General features: G+C 43.7%; 1 long non-coding RNA gene across 2 annotated transcripts in view; it reads right to left on the bottom strand.

The window, feature by feature from the left end:
- The window catches only part of LOC109285686 (uncharacterized), a 107,009-nt gene that overhangs the window by 79,986 nt on the left and 11,606 nt on the right, over positions 1-15,417 (bottom strand). The window lies entirely within an intron of this gene.

The raw sequence follows: 15,417 nt of genomic DNA, 5'->3' as shown, positions 1-15,417 counted from the left end.
GCTCCTGACCCCCAGCCTGATTTTTTTCCCCTTCTGTAGCAATGGAACGGAAACAAATTCAAAGCAAATCTCCTATAATTAGATTCTATACCTGGAAAATTATAACAAATTTATATATTTTCCATATATATAATCTAATTATTTGTGATCATCTTATATTTGAGTAAATATGGTACACAGTAAAACTTCAGCCTACAGGAATTTGTAGCAGGCCTTTAAATATATATTTAACATAATAAGTTGGTTTTAATGTTGCCTAGCCAAGATACTATTTTCTTTGAAATTCTTTAAGACCTTATAATTTCTATTGAACCCTTACCTGATTCCACAGAAATCTATTGTTTCTGGCCCTCTCACATTCTGTAAGGCTTTTCCATAAAGACAATAAATAATAATGATAGGTCATATAGTGTCATCGATGCTTACACAACACTTCCTATAGAAATCAATAGGGACTTCTGTTTGAAAACTATTGTTAAAGTCTCCCTCAAATATAAATATTCTTTCTTCTTAGATAACTGCAAATCTAGGAAGTGCTGCCAGGTGCTTAAAGCAGGTATACATCTTCCAAATGAGGCAAGGATTTCATTAAAACAGATAGGACTGGCCCAAAAGAGCATATGCATGTCTATTTTTTTCTCTCCCAAGTGGATGGTATATACATAAAGCAGATGCATAAATTAAAGCTGCATCATGGTCATCTTTATGGAATATACCAAGCCCAGTCACAGTCCATAAACTCTGCATTTTCTAATCCATTTCAACGCCGTTATTAAGAGAGCAGGGCAAATAAAATTACTCTCTTGGACAACGTTGTTTGTCAATAAGTTTAAAATAAATGGGGATGCACAGCTGTTTGTGTCCTTATAATACAAGTGACAATGGGTAAGAGTGATCATGTGGCTAGAAAATAGGATTAGGAAAAAAATTATCTCCAAATGCTGACATTTGTCTCTATTCTTTTCTATTATAGCGAGACAGTCATGCAGTCCTGCTATGCCTCACTTTCCCCATATTTAAAATTATAGTGATAAGACATATCAGAGAGTAGGTTGTACTCCTCTTATCCATACTCACTGATGCCAAGACCATTTGTGAAGCACTATACTATTCAGCATCAATAAGGGCATCAAAAACTGATCCTTAATAGTTCTCAAGTGCTTAAAAATCCTAAGATGGAAAGCACTATGTAAATGAAAAAGGGGACAACAAAACTTCACACAATGCAAACTGCACTGAGACATATTTGTACAAGTGAATGATGGGTGTGTTTGAGAATATTCTGATATTGCCAAAGGTCACAATATTTTGTAAGGAAGACAGGTCTGTACTTAACTGGTCACTCATATAGTTTAATGATTATCAGGCTACATGTACTTTCATATTTTTTTTGATTTTGTATATAGATTTATATTTAAAAGTTTCCAATGACTATGCACATCTGATTTATTTTTGGCATAAAATGATGTGTATGTGATAAGGTGAATCAGATGATGATTTTGAGACAGTGGTAATTATACACTAATGGTGATGGAAAAAATAAATCTAAAAAACCCAAATATTCACATTTTCCAATTTCACACTATATGGAACCAATTCAATATCATGAGGTAATATGAAATCCTCTAATATCAGAATTTAAAATATAGAAGCAAAAAGTGCATAGTGAGGGAAATACTACATAGAAAGCCAAAATGCACCACAGATCAAGAGAAGTAACAAGCATGTTGCATATGAGCTCATTATATTTCTTCAGAGATAGCCAGGTAATCGGCTATATAGTCATATAATCATACTACAACACTAGGCATTTATACTGTGTAGTGCTTTTTTCTTTTATTGGGGTCATACTATCACATTCTAAAATTAGAATGACACTGATGATCATCTGCAGTACAAGGTACAAAAGTTTTATTTGCATTGTTCTTTAGCTTTATTTATTAATTATTTGTTGTTTTTCTTTTTTTAGCAAACCTGAAGAGAAGGAGGAAAAAGAGTGCAGTTGTGTGTGGGAGAGAAAGGAAGAGGGTTAAGAGTTATGGAACTTATATGTGGTGATATGTTATCGCTCCTGAAAGGCTGCTGTAATTCAAGCCAAAAAGTCTTTGCACTATGAGCAATCTTATAATACATCCCTATTAGTTGTGAGGAAGTATAAGTAAGTGTGACTTGCAGGGTGAAGGGCGAAGCATGGAAAGCAACTGGCAGGCAGTATAATCTAAAAATGCACCCTCTTACACATTATTTCAGCCCTTTAGAGTGCAAATTAAATCAATTTATGCTTCCTTAAATTTATATAGGACTGTATAACATATACTACCCCCAAATATAGCACTTCTGATGAAATGTCCATAAGCCATGACATATGTGTTCCACCCTTTACTGTGTGCACATAAGGCCCCTGTTACACTTTACATATATTAAACAATTAACTGGTTAATCATGCAATCAATTTAGACCAGCCAAACATGCAAAGAAATTATCATATGATAAAAATGACTAGCCAGCTATAAAAAGTCTCAACTAGCTATAAACTTAGTGCTTAGTCTCAACTAGCTATGCTCAACTCAGAAAGACTGCAAATATGGATTTCTATTTGAAATTCGGGTTTATCTTGTGAATCATGTTTGTAAACCTAACAGTGTTCTAATATTGTGTGGCATCCCATGGCACCCTTGAAAGGATGTCCTTGAAAGGATGCCCCTTGATGGCAGGAGCACGTGCATCCTGCAGATCAACACCTGTCTGCACAGATGGTGTCACCAGTGGGGATTTGACTTCTTGAACCATGGGATATTCTTCCAAGAAGGATTGCTAGGAAGAGATTGGATCAATCTGACAGAGAGAGAAGAGTGTCTTCACAGACAGGCTTGCTAACCTAGTGAGGATGGCTTTAAATTAGGCTCACCGGGGGATGGAGCAGCCCTCTAAGCTGTGTGGTGTGTGCGGCTGTGCAGGCATGCCTGGAAGAGTGGCATGAGCACGCCTGCATGGTCATGCACACTGCACAACTTAGAGGGAACACTGGGATGGAGACCAAAGCCCTGAGGAAAGCGGGGAAGCAAGAGACCTGGAGGAAGAGCAAGCAGGTGGGGGAAACCAGGGCAATCAACTAGTTACCTCAGGTGCCTGTACATGAATGCATTGACACTGGGAAACAAGCAGGAAGAATTGGAAGTCTTCCCACAGTCATGGAAATATGACATGATTGGAATAACAGACTCTTGGTGGAATAGGACTCATGACTGGAAGAAGAACTGGAAGTCCTTGCACAGTCACAGAACTATGACATGATTGGAATAACAGAGACTTGCTGGGAGCTCGCATGACCGGAGCACTGTCATGGATGGGTACAAACTGTTCAGTAGGGACAGGCAGGGGAGAAGAGGAGGAGGAGTTGCATTTTATGTAAAAGAGTCATATGATTGCTCAGAACTCCAGTATGAAATTGGATGTAGACCTGTTGAGCGTCTCTGGGTTAAGGTCAGAGGAGAGAGCAACAAGGGTGATGATGTGGTAGGGGTCTGCTGTAGACCACCAGACCAGGAGCAAGTGGTGGATGAAGCTGTCTTCAAACAGCTAGTGGAAGTTTCCTGATCACAGGTCCTGGTTCTCATGGAGGACTTCATGGGAGGACAGTATAGCAGTGCACAGGCAATCCAGGAATTTTTTGAAGAGTACTGGGGAAAACTTCCTGGTTCAAGTGCAGAAGGGGCCAAGTAGGGGCTGTGCTCTTCTTGACCTCCTGCTCACAAACAGGGAAGAATTGGTGGGGAATGCAATAGTGGATGGCAACTTGGGAAGCAGTGACCACAAGATGGTAGAGTTCAGGAGTCTGAGGAAAAGAAGGATGGATAGAAGCAGAATAAGGACCCTGGACTTCAGAAAAGCACACTTTGACTCACTTAGGGAACTAATAGGCAGAAATCCCTGGGAAGCCAGACTGTGGGGGAGAGGAGTCCAGGAGAGCTTGCTGTACTTCATAGCTTTACTGAGAGTGCAGTAACAAACCATCTCTATGTACAGGAAGACTAGCAAGTATTGCAGAAGACCAGCTTAGCTTAGCAGGGAACTCTTCAGTAAACTAAGTCACAAAAAGGAAGCTTATAAAAAGTAGAAACTTGGACAAGTAATTAGGGAAGAGTATAAAAGTATTGCTCAGGCATGCAGGGATGAAGTTAGGAAGGCCAAAGTGCAATTGGACTTGCAACTAGCAAGGGATGTGAAGGTAACAAGAAGGGTTTCTACAAGCATGTCAGTAGCAAGAGGAGGATCAGGGGAAGTGTGGGTCCCTTGTGGAATGGGGGAGGCAACCTTGTGACACAGAATGTAGAAAAGGCTGAAGGACTCGATGCCTTTAGTCTTCACAGGCAAGGTCAACTCCCACACTACTGCACTGGGTAGCGCAGTTAGGGAAGGAGGTGAGCAGCCCTCAGTGCTGAAAGAGCAAGGTTAGGGACTGATTAGAAAAGCTGGATGTGTGCAAGTCCATGGGGCCAGATGGGATGCATCCGAGGGTGCTGAGGGAGTTGGCTGATGTGATTGCAGATCCATTGGCCATCGTCTTTGAAAACACATGACGAAAAGGAGAGGTCCTGGATCATAGGAAAAGGGCAAACATAGCACCCATATTTAAGAAAGGGAAGAAGGAAGATCCACAGAACTATACACCAGTCAGGCTCACCTCAGTTTCTGGAAAAATCATGGAGCAGATCTTCAAGGAATCCATTTATAAGCACTTGGAGGAGAAAAAGGTGATTAGGACCAGTCAGCATAGATTCAACAAGGGCAAGTCATGTCTGAACAACCTGATTGCCTTCTATGATGAGATGACTGGCTCTGTGGATGTGGGGAGACTGGTGGATGTGGTGTACCTTGATTTTAGCAAGGCTTTTGATACAGTCTCCCACAGCATTGCTGCAGGAAAGCCAAGAAAGTATGAGATGGATGAATGGACTGTAAGGTGGACAGAAAACTGGCTGAAGCATTCAGCTCAGAGAGTACTGATGTATGGCTTGATGTCTAGTTGGCAGCTGGTATCAAGTGGAGTGCCCCAGGGGTCAGTCCTGGGGCTGGTTTTGTTCAATGTCTTCATCAATGACCTGGAAGATGGCACAGAGTGCACCCTCAGCAAGTTTGCAGATGACACCAAGTAGTAGATATGCTGGAGGGTAGGGCTAGGATTCAGAGTGATTCAGACAAATTGGAGGATTGGGCCAAAAGGAATCCCATGATGTTCAACAAAGACAAGTGCAAGGTCCTGCACTTAGGATGGAACAATCCCATGCACCAGTACATTTTGGGGGCTGACTGGCTGGGCAGCAGCTCTGCAGAAAAGGACCTGGGTGATACAGTAGACAGTAAGTTGCATATGAGCCAACAGTGTGCCCTTGTTGCATAGAAGGCTAATGGCATATTGTGTTGCCAGTAGGTCAAGGGAAGTGATTATTCCCCTCTGTTCAACTAGTGAGGCTACATCTGGAGTACTGTGTTCAATTTTGAGTCCCCCACTACGGAAAGGATGTGGACAAATTGGAGAGAGTCCAGAGGTGGGCAACAAAAATGGTGAAGGGGCTGGAGAACATGACTTATGAGGAAAGATTGTGGGAACTGGGATTATTTAGTCTAGAGAAGAGAAGTCTAGGGTGGGATTTAATTGCAGCCTTCAACTACATGAAGGGGGGATTGAAAGAGGATGGAGCTGTTCTCAGTGGTGGTAGATGACAGAACAGGGAGAAAAGGTCTCAAGTTGCAACAAGGGAAGTTTAGGTTAGATATTAGGAAGAATGTTCTCACAAGGCGGGTACTAAAACACTAGAACAGGTTACCCAGAGAGGTTGTGGAATCTCTCTCCTTGGAGGTTTTCAAAACGCAGCTACATATAGCTTTAACTGGGATGATCTAGTTGCGGATGGTCCTTCTTTTAGCAGGCAGTTGGACTTGATGACCTCCTGAGGTCCCTTCCAACCCTAACTTTCTATGATTCTAGGATCACCTGGAACCTTAGAGTGCCATGTTTGTTCATGCGTGGGAATCATATCTGTATCTTTATACCATTTCCTTCTTTATGTAGGTGACAGAGATTGATTTTTGCCCATGCCTCACACAAACAGAATGTCTATACAGCAGTCAAATCTACACCCTACTAGATCTTGAAATTATAATGAACTAAGTCAAAACAATAACATAAAAAATGTTCAGCTTATAACTTATCCTCAAGCTTGGCTTTTCTTAGGGCAGCGTTTCCCAACCGGAGTGCCGCAGCATGCTGGTGTGCCATCAGGCATGTCCAGGTGTGCTGAGGCATTTTGGGCTGGAGCCATACTCCCTGCCTAGTGCTCCTGTGGGCAGCCAGACAGCAGGGGTGGGGCATGGCTCCAGCCATGGATTCACACGCCGCACCACCCACCTCCTGCCGCTCCACAGCGTTCTGCCACTTGCTACCCTCCCAACCCCCGGTGTGTGGTGATCCCTCTGTCCCTCCTCCCCCACTCCATGGTGTTCAGCCACTCGCCACCTTCCCCTCCCTGGTCTGTGGTATTTGGCTGCTCACTATCCCCCCCCCCCCCCTTGACTGGTGTGCAGTGTGGTGGGGGAAGCCATGTAAGTGTGCTGCGGGGTGAAAAAGGTTGGGAAATGCTATTCAAGGGCTCCTCACTCAGAACTGCTTTGCCCAAACTCTCAATCCTCTCTCTTGTGTTTTCCTTACATATTGATAAGGCAAAAAGCCCCTTTAACTAAGGGAGAAAGGGAAGGGAATGAGCTTGCCCACACCCTTACCCTTACCAGAGTGAACACCAGAGCCAGACAGTTGTGTGGGTTTGCTGCCCAACCTATCATGGTGTGGGTCCTTTTCTCTTCTGCAGCAGGGTGTGGGGGTAGACGCCATCACTCCCAGCCCCACTGGAGTACAGCCCAAGCTGGCCCAAAGTGGAGGTTGTCTGTTTCTGAGGCAAAGGGCAGGTCAGCCTGTCCTCACTGCTGGCCCCACTGGGGAGCAGGAGAGAAGCCTCACTGATGGCACAGGGAAGCTCTGTGCAGGACACTGGGGGAGCCTGGGAGTTCCAGATCCATTGGGGGACTCTCCCCAGCCAGAAGGTCTCCCCTCACCTGCAGGAGCTGGAAACACGGCCGCACCAGAAGTACCTGGCCCTGGCCAGCTGGAGCACTGTGAAGGAAGCCATAAGAGCAGGATAAGAAGGAGAGTGAGGAGCCTCAGATGAGGAGCTGAAGAGTAAGCACTGAGAACTGGTGAGGGACAGGGAATCTGCCCTCATTTTTGTCTATTTATTTCAAGTGGACTCTTAGGAATCCCAAGAGGGAAGACCGGGATTGATTTAATTACAAAAGCATTCCAACCCTAGCCAGGAGATCAGGTTCTGTTGGTGTCTATTGGCAGAGAAGACTGGGCCATTCCCTGTGGGCTACCACACACAAGGGAAGAAGGTATGTAAACATCAGACTGGTCATCATAAAGATAGCAATTTCAAGTTGGTACAGCAGGGGTTGTCACACGTGTTAAAGTGGACCAGGATGGCCAGCACTACCATTGTGGCAGAGCAGCAGGGCCCCAGCAAAAGAATTCTACAATCTAACATCAAGTTGTGGTGGGCGAGTCTGGAGGTGGGTCTGTAACTTCCTACTGGGGGTCGCTAATGGGTATGATCGGCTGGGCACAGCTGTAACCTGTTACAACCCTCCAACTTGAATAGTCAGCAAATCCCAAACAACCCTATTACAGTCTTTTGCTACAAATGTACCTTCATATATCTGATACACAAACTCCATGTTTTCAATGGGACAGTCTGTAGGCCTCATTCACATTTCAGTTTGAATATGTAATCAAATATGAATAACATTTTAACATAAGTAGTATTTGTTCCCAGCCAAAGGATACACAAAGCCAAAATAGGAAAAATACAGACCTTCAGTAGGGAGACTTGTGCTACACCCATACTCTAAACCCCTCCCTCACAGAGATTGTCCTTTCGCATTATTTTCCCATGGTCACCTCCCTAGCCCTGTCTGGTTTAGATAAGTTCTATGATGTTTCAGCTAGCCACTGGCTGCACAAGAAGTGAATTACCCTAATTCTATGTAGCCACTGATGTAGGTTTCAACCACAGCCATCTTTATCTAATCAAGTCTAACCAGGCTGCCTAGACTATATGCTATAAAATAGGAGGAAAAAAGGCAAAAGTAAAGGGATAGGGAAAATGCCTGGGAAGGGAATGAGTTTAAGGCTTCATAGGAGAGTGGTGTCACATGTTCACTTGCAAAATTTGCAAAGCATTGGAATGTAGGGACCTATCAAAGTTAGTACACATTAGGATTTAACCCTTGTCTAAAAGGGAACAACTTTGCAACACCAGCAGGGCACCTAACATGTGCTAAATTGCTTGGAAGTGTATCTGCTTGTGTTTTAACTGCACTTAGTGTTAAATTGAATACGTGATGACACCCAAAGTTTTTTTTTTTGCCCATGCCTTACCCAAAGGATAGCAAGAAAATGCAGATAAAATTTTGATCACAGGAAATGCCAGCCATTCTGTGCCATAAGATTAATGTAACTTTTGAAGGTGAAGTTCTAGATTTTTTCTTTGTCAGTTCTATGGCAAGAGTCCCATAAAGAATCTGCATGTACGGTATTTTGAAAGGTGCAGTATAACCAAAGCTTCTAAGGAAATAATTTGTTTCATGAAACTTGTACAGAACCCTTTTTGTACTCCTGTTCCTCAAACCAGTGTGATGTATGGTGAAATACCTAGTCTCAGGACCTCCCATAACTGAGGGGACATCTACTAAACTGTAGGTGTCTTCCTTCACTATTTTTGCCTACTTGATAACAGATGATCTAACCTACATCTTTACATCATTTCCTCCTTCATGTAGGTGACACAGACAGAGTGATACCATCCTTCAACTAAAAGGAAAAAAATGACTTCCCTGCAAGATGTGACTGCATTTTCAATTAGATTAAGTGATCAATCATGAAGTTTTACTAACTTGCTTTGTAAGTATTATGATGCCATGAAGCTAGTTCCTATTCAGTGCAGATCTCTCATATTTTTCATATTTCATACTGAATATCCTGTTGGCATTGGGATCTGTAGTTGTTGTAAGGGCCCAGTCAAAAACAAAAAGTGCCTTGTGCACTGCATGTATTCCAGGTACAAAATAAATCTAAAGCTTTCCTCCTCAATTTCTTTTTCCTTTGCTTTGCCTACAGCTACTTTGCCCCAGGACTTGATTGCCAACAGGGCTGGGATGTGACCAGAACCATTCACATGCAACAAATGTTCAGTGGATTACAACTGGTGATGTCACTACATGTTCTAGTGGACAGATATCCAAAAAACCCATTAACAATATCAATTGACAATAACTGCCCTGTTTGGCAAAGTAGGCAAGGAAGCTAAGAACCATGCAGACATGAAGACTAAGTTAACTACTGAGTCCTACTAATGGTCTCTTTGTATCAGAGGGAAGGCAGAATAACTCGTTGGAATAAGGAATTTTGTCCTGATCTTGTCCATATTGCACCTTTTCTGTGAATGATTGGGAGATTTCTGTGTGTAGGCTGTTGATCCAGCACCTTTCACATATGCATATGTATACACACAGGCAGTTTTATGGGAAAGTTGATCATTTCCCATCCCTTTTATCCAAATTAAGGAATACTTAAGTTTAGGATGCTGGAAAGGTTTTGGCTGGGTTTTTAAAAAATAATTCTAACAGTGTTTATATGAGGGTGATTCTGCTACTAAATTATTTGCAAATGTTTCTCTTTTGGGGGGAGATTTGGAGCCAATTTATAATAAGCAAGAGCAGATTGACCCAGATTAAAAGATACAATTATTCTGTCTGAATAGTAAACCTAAAAAGTACTACTTACAACAAGTTATTGTTTTATGACAAAAGGAGACATCCTGGCAGAACAATAAAGTCAGTGCCACAGATAACAACCTTGCAATTTACTCAAACACTGTGGAGAATTCAGTTCAGAGATATAACAGCCCCTCAAAAAGAGAAGGATATTAAAATATTACTATTATAAAGTTAAGACAACACACGTATTACATATAGATTTATTTTATATAATGTACATACATATATACACATACCTAAAAGAGTATGCCTCTATTTTACATAAAGGACTCTTTACATCACTATGGTGATGAAATTTTGGCCCCATTAAAACAATGGAAACATTTCCATTAACTTTTGTGGGGCTGAGATTTCCCATGAAAGCATTCAGAGTCTTTAAAGCAGGTATACATTTCATTTACTTGCTTTAAGTCTCTTTTAAACTTGCCATGCAACATAAAGTTGCTTTTGAGTAATTAAGAATTGGGTCCCTTCTACATTATGTAAAATATATAACCTAATATAGCATTTATGTGTGTGAGTGTGTGTATTTGCATCTACACATATAAGCATTTTATACACACACACGCGTATGTAGGCATGTTATATCAGTATCTATAAATTGCTAAATTACAAGCTTTTTGAGCTGGAAAGCACATCTTTTTATAAGATTTTAAAGCACTGAGCTCTATTGGTTTTCATAAAAATCATTTCTTCTGTGTGCATGTGTGATGCCACAAGGAGGGAGAGAGAACAAGCAAGCAAATGCACACAGGCACATCCAGAATGTTATAAACAATTATTTCTAAACAAACAGGATGAAAACAAGCAATAAAAATCTAGTATTTCTGTATGATAGATCTTCTTCGTATTTAATGTTATTTGTTAAAAGTAAATGCATTTTAAATATTATGTTCTGAATGTACACTTCTAGCATATCCACATGATATCTGTGCTACCTACTTCCTTACATTTCCAGTCCTGGTATCACTGCCCTGTAAGGTCTTTAGGTCAAGCATATGCTTAAAATTCCTTGCGGCCTTTGTGTATTGTTACCTGATTCATAAAACTTTTGCACGGGCAGTGCATCCACACCGCACTGTCATCCTTGAGATAAGGCACCCAGGAAGCACTTGTAATATCACCTGCCTAATTAGCAGTGGCCGCATCTGGATTTCGCTGACCAGGCATAGTGCTGGCCAACATTTTTGCAGTGGAGAACAGTGGGCCCCCACATGCCTCTGGCCAAGGGGCCCTGGAAGTCCCACCCTTCCCTGGAGACTGACAGATGGCCATTTGTCAATCTCTAGGGAGGGACAGGACTTCCGGGGCTCCTCAACCAATCAGAGGTGTGGGGGATTACTGTGCTCCACCATGAAAATGTCGTCCCCCCCGTTTCCTCCTCCCACTGGTGCTTCAGGGTGCCAGGGCTTCCTGCCTTGGTTTGCAGCTCCCTTCTCCCCCCCACAACTGCTTGCTGGCTGTTTTCCCACTTTTTTTGTGGGAACTGGGCTTTTTCACGGGGGACTTATCAAATTTGTAGTTTCCACGAAATTTACAAAATCACAAATTTGGTAGGTCCTTAAGCATTTGGGATGTTTTGCTATTCAGGTCAGATGTCCCATCATGCCCTGTTCTGTTGCTATGGCTGTCTGTATTATGGGGTTTTTCACACTCTGCACTGGGGAGACCTACCAAAATGTAACAGAATTCTGGTGTCAGATTACCTACTCAGGATGCCTCTTGTTTCCTCCTATTATCTATCCATTTTTGTGAGGCCAGAAACTTTTTCAAACCACTGCTAAGTAGCACAGAAACATTGGCAAGTGCTGTAATATAAACCAGGCTCCTGAAAACATATCTGAAGTTATACAATGACATTAACCATGCTGATAAGGGCACCCAAAGAGGTGGAGGTTGAAATCAAGGAGGTATCCATCTTAGATATATTTCTGAAATGGCTTTGCTTAGTGCATGGTAGCTTTTGGGTAGTTTTTCTCCAGCCACCTTGTACTGGAGAGTTCCTCAGGCCTGGGATAATCAGAAGTGGCAGATATTGCTCTGGAGCTATAGCGATGGTGGGAGTTTTCCCTCAGCTCAGAGAAGCATGTGGCCATCATCATCTGGAACCTCACCAACCCGATTGCTACTAGTCAACAGCTAATCAGCTAAAGATTGGTATATCGACTGTTGATGCTGTTTTAACAAAGATGGGCACTCTTCCCAAGAAGGGATGGGTATGATGGGTATAAGCCTAGGTAACACACAGGAGAATATTAATGGGCTTGCACAGCTGGGATTCCTGAATTGTATTAGAGCCATTTGATTGGGCATGTGCTTTCATTTCTCCATATCTACTATCCTGTCTGATAATATCACTGTAGAAGTAACTGCTTTTTTGCTTTGTGTTTATTCAGTGCTTAGCACAATGATGTCCAGGCTGCAGCTATGACTCCCAGACATTATTGTAAAACAAATCCTACTATGACATGCCTTACATTAATCCTCAGAGTCCATCAATAGAAGGGTATTTTTCCACAGTGCTACAAGATCTGAAAACTCACTATTATTAATACAGAATTATCTAGGAAGACCTGTAATGCTAGGGTCTTCAAAACTCTTTGCAAGGGAGATTATAATTTTTGGCCCCTCAGTTTCTATGGGTACTGATGGTAGTGTCATTCCTCCAGTCATTCTCACCTTCTTGTTGCCTCAGTTTATGAAGTGCTTTACTGGTATAGGAAAAAGGCACTGTTTTAACTCTGTCTGGGTAGTTTCAGAATGATATTTGAAAGACTGAAAGGGAGGCAAAGAAGCCAGAACTTGAGGCTGAAGGCTGATGTGCCTCTTATGGTAGCTGCTTATGTGCTGTTCACAATTGAAAGACATTGTGAAAATAAGAGAGAAGGCTTTACAGCAGGTGGGAGCTGAACATATAATTTGAACAACCATTAGGAGACCTCTAGGAAATAAATGGTACAACTACTCAAGGCTGCAGAAGAGCCAGTGACCCAGGAGCCAGAGAACAGGGGCTGCAAACAGGTAAGCAGTTTGCAGGAAGTTTTCTGGGAGCAAGAGGAGGAGGGGAAAGAGAAGCCAGGCACCAGGCACCAGATCCTGCCCAGGGAAGGTAAGTGATCCAAAGCTGCCTGTGTCTTTGGCTTGCTGAGTGTTTTTTTGGTGGGCTGTGTGCTCTGAGAAGCTGGGAGTGTTGCCGAGTGATGACTGATTGATGAGTGATTGCTGTCTGGGCCTGACAGAAGCCCTAATGAGAAGGTGGAGCCAGTCCAGGCCTGTCAGCATATAAAAGGGGACTCCCTGAGTGACCAGGGAACCAGTGGGCAAGGAGCCAGTAAACAGGGGCTGCAAAGAGGGTAAGTAGTTTGCAGGTCAGTTCCAAAGTCAGTTTGCACCCACCCCACACCCTTTTTCAGGGGAGAGCCTTTCATCTTGGTGTGCAGAAGCAGGGAAGAAGGAAAGAAGGAATCTTTTGGGGCCAATGAGCAGTGAACAGGCCAGCTTCCAGGTGAGCTGGCTTGGAAGAAGGGCAGTAAGAGAGAGAAGGCTGATTAAGAGACCAAGGGAAGTGGCTGGAGGATGTTGCAATGCCAGAGACACTTCCTCTGCTTGTATCTATGAGGTTTCTGTCCAGGCAGGACCGCTCACCAACTAGACTTCCACCCAGGTCCAGATTTGGTGCTGTGGGGAATGTGGCTTGCAGGTTCCTTCCAGTAAGGGCCAGGTGTTAGTAGTGCCTCCTGGTGAGATCTCTCAGGAAACAGGCAAGAGAACTACTGGAGAAGGTGATGAGGCTCCGAAGCATCCTCTGCCATGAGGAGTTCATCAATTCGATGCTGGAAGAGACCCCCAGGAGTGGGGAGGAAGAACTTCCGGGGCAGCACTAGAAAAGGGAGAAGACATAGACTCCTAGGAGGATGGAAACTGGAAGTTTGTGACCTCTGGCAGCAAGCAGAAATCTTCACCTCCACCTGCAGTTCATCTGGAGAACAGATATGCAGCCCTAGCAACAGAGCCAGGAGGAGCACTTTCTATTGGTGGAGGAGGAGGGGCAAGGCCTCACCAAGGTAAGAAGGATCATGACAACTGCCACCAAGATGAAGCAACAGGTGGTGGTGGTTGGAGACTCACTTTTGCGGGGGACAGACGGAGCCATCTGCTGACCTGATTTCTTGTCTCAGGAAGTGTGTTGCTTGCCCAGAGCCTGGATTGGAGATGTAACAGAATGATTACCAAGACTCATCCGGCCCTCTGATTACTACCCATGCTGCACATCCATGAGGGTACCAATGATACGGCCAGTGGGATGGAGACCAAAGCCCTGAGGTAAGTGGGGAAATGGGAGAGCTGGAGGAAGAACAAGCAGGACAGAGCAATGGGAGAGGTGTTCTCATACTTCCTGCGAAATCAGGACAATCGACTAGTTATCTCAGGTAACTGTACATGAATGCATGAAGGCTGGGAAATGAGCAGGAAGACCTGGAAGTCTTTGGACAGTCATAGAACTATGACGTGATTAGAATAACAGTGACTTGGGGATAGCTTGCATGACTGGAGCACTGTTGTGAATGGGTAAAAACTGCTCAGGAAGGACAGGCAGGAAAGAAGAGAAGGAAGAGTTGCATTTGATGTAAAAGAACCATATAATTTCACAGTTTCATAATGCTTAGGGTTGGAAGGGACCTAAACAGATCATCAGGTCTGATCCCCTGGCCCGGGCAGGAATGGATGCTGTGGTCATATCACCCCAGCCAAATATCTGTCCAGCCTCCTCTTGAAGACCCCCAAGGCAGGAGAGAGTACCACCTCCCTTTGGAGTCCATTCCAGAGCCTGGCAGCCCTAACTGTAAAGAAATGCCTCCTGATGTCCAGCCTGAACCTTCTCTCTAACAATTTGTGGTTGTTATTCCTAGTAACCCCAGGTAGTGCCTTGGGGAACAGAGCCTCCCCCAGTTCTTGCTGTTCCCCCCTGGTAGGTTTATAAATGGCCACCAGACCCCCTCTCAGCCTTCTCTTGTGGAGGCTGAATAGGTTCAGGCCCTTTAGCCTCTCCTCATAGGGCCTGCCCTACTGCCCCTTGACCATACAAGTGGCCCTCCTCTGGACCCTCTCAATGCTAGCCACATCCCACTTGAAGTGTGGCACCCAGTACTGGATGCAGTACTCCAACTGCAGCCTGACCAAAGCCGCATAGAGGGGAAGGATCACTTCCCTGGACCTGCTTGTGATGCATCTGTAAATGCATAACAAGGTACAGTTCGCCTGACTGACCACTTCCTCGCATTGGCGGCTCATGTTCATCCTGAAGTCAACAATGACACCAAGATCCCTTTCTGCCACTGTGTTGACAAGAAGGGTGTTTCCCAGCCTATAGGAGTGTTGCTGGAACCAGTGTTGCTGGTTCCTTCTCCCTAGATGCAGCACCTTGCACTTGTCTGCATTGAATTCTATCCTATTCTCATCCGCCCACCTCTGTAACCTGTTTAGATCTAGTTGGATTCTGTCCTTCCCCTCCAGTGTGCCCACCTCACC

This window comes from Alligator mississippiensis, chromosome 10, assembly GCF_030867095.1.
Source record: "Alligator mississippiensis isolate rAllMis1 chromosome 10, rAllMis1, whole genome shotgun sequence".
NCBI classification, from domain to species: Eukaryota; Metazoa; Chordata; order Crocodylia; family Alligatoridae; genus Alligator; species Alligator mississippiensis.
This window is presented reverse-complemented; position numbering and strand designations above follow the sequence as displayed.